Source organism: Pongo abelii, chromosome 2, assembly GCF_028885655.2.
Source record: "Pongo abelii isolate AG06213 chromosome 2, NHGRI_mPonAbe1-v2.0_pri, whole genome shotgun sequence".
Taxonomy (NCBI): domain Eukaryota; kingdom Metazoa; phylum Chordata; class Mammalia; order Primates; family Hominidae; genus Pongo; species Pongo abelii.
This window is the reverse complement of record NC_085928.1, coordinates 37,825,501-37,832,626: the sequence shown is the minus strand read 5'-3', so window position 1 is coordinate 37,832,626 and position 7,126 is coordinate 37,825,501. Positions and strand designations below refer to the sequence as shown.

Genomic DNA, 7,126 nt, shown 5'->3' with positions numbered 1-7,126 from the left:
ATGTAGGAGTGAGTGGGGCCAGGGTTTCTCCTGTGGTGTTTGGCTGAAGTAGAGCCATTACTGCCTAAAAGTTTTTTTGTCTTTCTAAGCTTCCCATTTCCTGGTCCTTGACTAGAGAGAGCAGGGTTCATTGAGACTTTTTTGTCTGTGCCTGTTGTCATTTTTGGGTTACTGTCTTCTTCAGCTCCAAGTTTGGGACAAAGAAACAACAGAAAGAAAGCCCAGGGAACTCAGCATCATGTCATTCCTTGGGTTCTGAGATTTCTAGCTCATCTGTCTTCTTCTCTCAACCTCTTGGAGTTTCTTATGTTGGAAAATATATAAAGTCCAGGATTTTTTGTTGTGCTTAGCAGGAGAAATGGAATACTGATGTCCACTCCATCTTCCTGAGAGCAGAAGGATACTTTTTTTTTTTTTTTAGTGATTTTTGGTCAATATCAGATGCCTGTTGATGGTAATGAGTGTGGAGGGTTAATCAATACCTTGAACTATCAGCCCGTTGTTGAGTGGCTTCTGTGATAAAAAGTGCAGCATTGTGAGATTACAAATGATTCAGAGAGCTGAACACATGACACATTACTTTCAAGGGCTACATTGAAATGTTGCTCCTTTGTGGGTTTCCTTGACTGCCAGAAGGATTGGAGTGTTGTGGTTCCACTCATGTAGTGCCACTTTACTTGGTGAGCAGGCTCCTGCATTTGCGGGGGTCTTACAGAGTTACGATAACATTGCAGTCAGGTCCATCGAAATTGAGGTGTCTGACTATCCAACTGTGGCAGACAGACTTGTAGGTGGCCCCTGTGATCTCTATTCTCTGGCTTTTCAGAACTGTGGATGGTCATTGGGAGCCTAAGAGCAGTCTTTCGGAGCTAAGGGCAGCCTCTAGCTCACATCTAGAAAGAAACTGGGGAGTCAGTCCTAGAGCTGCAAGGAAATGAATTCTGTCAATGACCTGAGAAAGCTTGGAAGTGATTCTTCTCCAGTAGAGCCTGCAGATGACAATGCAGCCCGGCTGACACCTTGATTGCATCCTTGTGAGAGCATAAGCAGAGGATCTAGTTAGGCCATGCCTGGACTTACAACCTTCAGAAACTGTGCAGTGATATACATGTGTTGTACAAAGCACTAAGTTTGTGGGAATCTGTTGCACAGCAATAGATGACAAATACACCAACAAACAGGACATTATCATTGTAGTGAAAGCTTTGGACACTCATAATAAATTCTGATCCCTGCAGGGATGGCAAATTGCAGATGAGTTTATGTACCTATGATGGAGTACTGCAAACATATGTTTGGAGACATCTGTGGCAGGCTGGGATAGGTGCTGGGTCTTGGAAATTATTTTAGTATCTATTTTATAAGGTAGTTGTAAGAATTAAATGTGATAATGCACGTAAAAACTGTTTAATGCAGGGTCTGGCGCCTTCCCTGGCGTGCAGCCCAGTGAGTGTAGCTCTTGCCCACTTAATATTTCAATGAGGGAACGTTTCTGTCAATATGCACAAATTATAATGGCAATTGATTTGCAGATCTCTTCTTTCCTCCTCTCCTTCTAACCTACTATCAAAAAACTGGTTAACCCTCCAACTGCTTTCCCAAGTTCAAAGCAACGTTTGGTGCAGTCCTTTCTCAATTCTCACATAACAAAGCAGTATTTCTCGGTTCCCTACAACGACAATCACTCAATACAAAAAACCACGCAGGTCTGCCAAACCACTCTCATACCCAGTCCTGGTCATCTCCGCAGGAACAACTTCAATTCTGGTTAATAAGGACTTCAACGAAGGGTTCATTAAGGTTTTCCCTCCACCGAAAGAAAGAATACCGTCCCCAGGGAGCAGGCTCTTGGGCCCTATTATTTGCTCCCTGGAGAAAGCGAAGAGAGGAATCCCAAGGCGTGGCCTGAACGCCCTTTGGGGGCGTGGGCAGCCCGGAGCCCCAGCCTCTTCCACTCCAAGCACCAGGCGCGTCTTATTTTCAGCCCCCAAACGGCTACAAATCATCCGCCTTATTTTCAGCCCCCAAATGGCTACAAATCATCCTGTTTAAACAAAGCGGTCTGTCTAAAAGGAGGGGCATAACAGGGCCGGGGCAGGGGCAAGACCTGGGAGTAGGCAACCTCCCTCTCGGCCCCGAGCCATCCCGGGCGCGCAGCCGCCGAGTGCCACATCAGCGACGGCGCTGCACTTCCACGTTCCCTTAGGATGCAGCCAGCGGGCCTGAGGGAGGGGCGGGCCCGAGGCCCTCCGGAGTGGCGGGCCGCCCGGCCAATCGGCGGCAAGTGAGGAGCCGCGGCCACCAATGAGCTGGGGCTTGTGCCAGCCGCGGCCGCCGAGGCCCGTGCCCCGCGGGGGGAACAGATGAAGCACATCTGGACAGCTGTGCTGAGAAGCTGTGCGGCCCCCTCGCTGGCCGACGTCAGCCGAGCACGTCCCCCACGTCCTCTCCTTCTCGCCACTTATTATTTATTCGTTTTCCCAAAGAAGCGACTAGGGACCCAAGTTTAAAACCTCCCCGCCCCCCCCAAATGCGAGACGTGGCCAGATCCCATCCAACACACGGTTTAATTTTCATGGGGCTCTGGGATCAAAAGAACCGAAACAGCAACAACAAAAGCCCAGCCGCTGTCTGATTTTAAGTTGGCAAAGTGGGAAAAATAAAGTGTTGAGTAAACAGACCAAGTTGGGTAAGTTTTGGATACGTGCTGGATATCATATTTCTCTTGCCGTGATCTCTATCCTGTGTCTTTTTGCTGTTTTCACCAGCTTTCTCTTCATCAAGGGGAGAAAAGTAACACTTGCTGCGACAAACTGGACCCTTCGCTCCCTTCTCTTCCGTTTCACTAACATTTTAATTTTTTTTTTTTTGGTTAGCTATTCATTTTTTTTTTTTTTGGTGCGCTAGTTTTAAATATCCTGGGAGCAGCAATGTGACTGATATCCTGTTGTAAACCTCTAACTCCAAAACGGAATCTATTGATAAATTTATTTCTCTATTTTCTTTCTGTGAAAATACTGTGGACATTTGTAAAGCCAAAATCGTTTTTTATCCCCGACTCTGGGACTGTTTTGATGGGAGATTGAGAAAATTATCTGATCTTTTCAGAATTAACACGTTTGCTTCTGTTAATAGGATGTCTAATATAAATTATGTAAAACCTGGGTTATGCAGGTAGTTGCTGGATTTTTTACTTAAATCTGGAGGTAGTTGCAAGTCAAATATATGTCTTTTGGGTATTCTCCTGTCCATAGTGGGAGACCTGAATTCCTTTATAATAGTTAAAAACAAACAAACATGTGACAGACCACTTGTGTGTTCATAAACTTATAATTGTATATATATACTATATAGTATATATACACTATATAGTAATGTATATATACTATATACATGCTATATATACACTGTGCTATATAGTATATGTACTCTATGTATGCTATATAGTATACTCTATATACACCATATATATTTTGTTGTTGTTGTAGTTTGTTTGTTTGTTTTTGAGACAGAGTCTCGCTCTTGTCGCCAAGGCTGGAGTGCAATGACACGATCTCGGCTCACTGGAACCTCTGCCTCCTGGGTTCAAGCGATTCTCCTGACTCAGCCTCCCAAGTAGCTGGGATTACAGATGCCTGCCACCGTGCCCAGCTAATTTTTGTATGTTTACTAAAGACGGGGTTTCGCCATGTTGGCCAGGCTGGTCTTGAACTCCTGATCTCAGGTTATGTGCCTCCCTTGGCCTCGCAAAGTGCTGGGATTACAGATGTGAACCACTGCACCCGACCTTATAATTGTATATTAAAACAATAATTCTATCAAAATAATATGAAATTGTTATATGTACATGCTTGCAGATAGTTCTGCTATACATTTCAGGATTTAGAAACAGAATGATGAAAAATATTCAGTTAGGTGAGTGGCCTGAGACCCACTCCATCTGAAATATCTATAATCCCCTCTGTTTAACCAATGTTTTGGATTTGAGACTTTTGTCATATGTTATTTACTGTCATGGGAGAGCTGGATAGAATGGATCTTTAATTTCCGGCTCAGAAATCAGTAGATGGGAATTTAGTACGATAATTAAAAGTTGCAGGCTGGGCGCGGTGGCTCACGCCTGTCATCCCAGCACTTTGGGAGGCCAAGGCAGGTTGACCATGAGGTCAGGAGATCGAGACCATCCTTGCCAACATGGTGAAACCCTGTCTCTGCTAAAAATACAAAAATTAGCTGGGTGTGGTGGTGCGCACCTGTAGTCCCAGCTACTTGGGAGTCTGAGGCAAGAGACTCTCTTGAACCCAAGAGACAGAGATTGCAGTGAGCCAAGATCACGCCACTGCACTCCAGCCATCTCCAGCTCTGGCAACAGAGTGAGACTCCGTCTAAAAAAAAAAAGAAAAAAAAATTCTGAGTGTGTTTTTGATTCAGAAAGGCAATGCATACAAAGCGGATGGAGCAGCTGAAGTGATTTGCAGGGAAGCAGGCTTAGAAAGAACAGTATTGCAGAGAAGCAATGTAAAGAGCCAGCTGGCCTGGTTCAATTCACAGCCCTACAACAGTAACTTACCTAGGGCAAGTGACTCAGCCCCCCTGTGCCTCAGCTTCCTCCTCTGTAACATGGAGAATTTCCTCCTCTGTGGTGAGTTTCCTTCTCAGTTCCCTCATCTGTAATGTGCTAATAATAATGGCACCTACATCGTGGGGTTGTCTCGAGGACTGAGTTAGCGTACATTAAACTCTTGGAATAGTTCTGGCCCATAGTCCCATAGTATGTCTTTGTTGTTGTACTCACTCTTTGTTACCTTCCTTCCCAGCCTGCGCTGTTGCACGTCAGTTTCCCCAGCTGCCATTCTGACTTCTGCTCTAGCAACTGGTATTAACTGAGTGCTGACCACTTGCTAGCCAGCATTGTATGAGGCTATAAGGAGAGAGAGTCTTGAATGAGGAGTGAGGTAGAATTGATCTTCTTAGGAAGATCTAGAAGGTTCTGAAGTGCAGGGGATAGAAAAAGGCTATCTGTTGTAGGATGGCTTCACAGAAGGGCTTGCATTTCTCGGAATGGGTTTTGCCAAACAGTTTTGGTTTGGGAATGGGAGGAAGGGAAGGGATTATAGAGGAGCAGGAACATTTTAGGAGGAAGGAGACCTTTTGCAGGGGCAAAGGCACTATGGCTGGAAAGTGAGGAGCTATCCTGTGGATGTTGGGACGTTGGGATAATCTGTGGGAGGTTAGTTGGAGGAAAGTTTGGAAAGGTGGGAGAGGTGGGAAGGGACAGCATAAATTACCCGATAAGGAAAGAGAGGCTTGGGAGGTAGATTGGTGGGGAGATGGCAAGCCGAACTGTCAGCAGTTACACAGAAGAGGTGTTTCTGGAATAATCCATCCCTGGGGTCCTGTGTTCTCTCTTGCCCAGCATTCCCTTCCCATCTGCCCCACTGCTTCTGTAACCTCCATCCAGGTCCTGCAGGTTGGGCGGGTAGGGATAGGCAGTGAGTCTGGGCCCTGTGTTTTGGACTCATTCCGTGGTGGCTGTCTTGGAGCTCTGTTTAAGTGGTCTGGTGCTCAGGGCAGTTACCCAGGCTACTTTTTGTTAACAGGCCATGCCCTAAAGTCTTTGACATGGATGTGATTGTTACAACCCTCCCTATCCACATACATGCCTATAGTGTATGCCGAGTAGCTCTTTCTCATCCTGCTGATAGAATCATCTACTCACATTTTAACACATATAACTTCATAACTTACAATTATAGAAGTAGATAAGAACTGTAATATGCACTTAAGTGGAGAGTCACTTTGGAGTTCCCTTGCTTTCTCTTCCCTGAGAGCATTGTTCTGTGGTAGAGAGGTGTGCCTGACGCTGCTGTTGACCACCTGTGTGACCTCAGGCAAGACATTGAGCCGTTGTGGTCCCCCTTGCCATCATCTGTGAAATGATCTCTAAAGGTCCTTTTTCTCTCAGATAATCATTTATTCTTCTCTCCAGATCCCTGGAACAGTCCATTATTCACAGATGGCTATTTGATACATCTGTGACTAATATTTTCTGATCACTTAATACATGGTGGACGTTCTGATGATGGTCATGTCCTCCTCACATCCTCCTGTGAGGGTTGGTACCTATTTGTGTCCTGTTTTTCTAGTTGAGAAGACAGGAGCAAAGGCAGTTTAAGAAATTTGCCCAAGATTACACAGTGAACAAGTGGCAGGTGCAGACCCAGTCTAACTTTGTAGCCCAAGCCTTAACCAATCGGCTATGCTACCTTAGGTATAATACAGCTACAGGTGCTATTCTTGTTTGTGGTGGTGATAGTTGAGAAGTACAAGGAAGGAAAATCATTGGAGATATTGATTTGGTAAAATTTGCCTGGCGGGGCCAGAATATCAATGTGAATCTTGTCTATGAAATGTGCTCCATATGGAAACAGGAGACATGTAGATCTCATTGCAGGCATGCACTCTGTCTTTTCACCTTGTTTGAACAAAACCCACATAGCACCTGGTTGTCTAGCAGACACTCAATACATGTCAATTGAATGACTGTCCCCTTTGAAAAAGGAAGTTGTGACCACACTATTTTTATGTAAAAAAACAAATAGAGAAACTATAAAATGTCCCAAGACTCGTGGGAAAATGGGTCAGATGCCAGGTAAACATTCTACTTCTGCTTTTGGGGCATCCCACTTTCTCTTTTTATTTCTGGACATGCTGTGGTTTTGGGCTAAGAATATTCTCATGGTGAATATTAATGAAGGTCTATTTTAGGTATATAGTTATTAATCATACCCATTCTGGATTTGGCATCTATCTTTTTGGGAATTCATTCCTTAAATATTTTGTGTATTGAATCAACTTTAAAATATTTGAAAAATGTTTTAGGTTGCTCTTTATCTAATGTAGTTGCTCTTTTCAGTATGGCATAGTGACTAAGCACACAGGCTTTGAAGTCAGACTGTGAGGGTTTGAATTCCAGATCTGCTTCTTACCAATGTGGCCTTGAGCAAGTCACTTTTCTCTAGAAGGTTTTATTATCTGTAAAATGGGGACACTCATACGCATTACATGAGAAAATCCATGGAGAGCATTCAGTATATCGTCTGGCTCACAGTAAAGCCTGTACATG

At 44.5% G+C, this 7,126-nt stretch overlaps 1 protein-coding gene across 3 annotated transcripts in view; it reads left to right on the top strand.

Moving 5' to 3' along the window:
* Positions 1 to 2,305: 2,305 nt before the first annotated feature.
* TMEM45A (transmembrane protein 45A) overlaps positions 2,306 to 7,126 on the top strand; it is an 82,848-nt gene continuing 78,027 nt past the window's right edge. For 2 of the 3 annotated variants that reach the window (XM_009238640.4, XM_009238641.4), the window contains exon 1: positions 2,340 to 2,689. The gene's annotated coding sequence lies outside the window, so the exon portion shown is untranslated. Of the gene's footprint in view, positions 2,690 to 7,126 lie in introns of all 3 variants that reach the window. The other variant, XM_009238637.4, reaches the window with a different exon arrangement.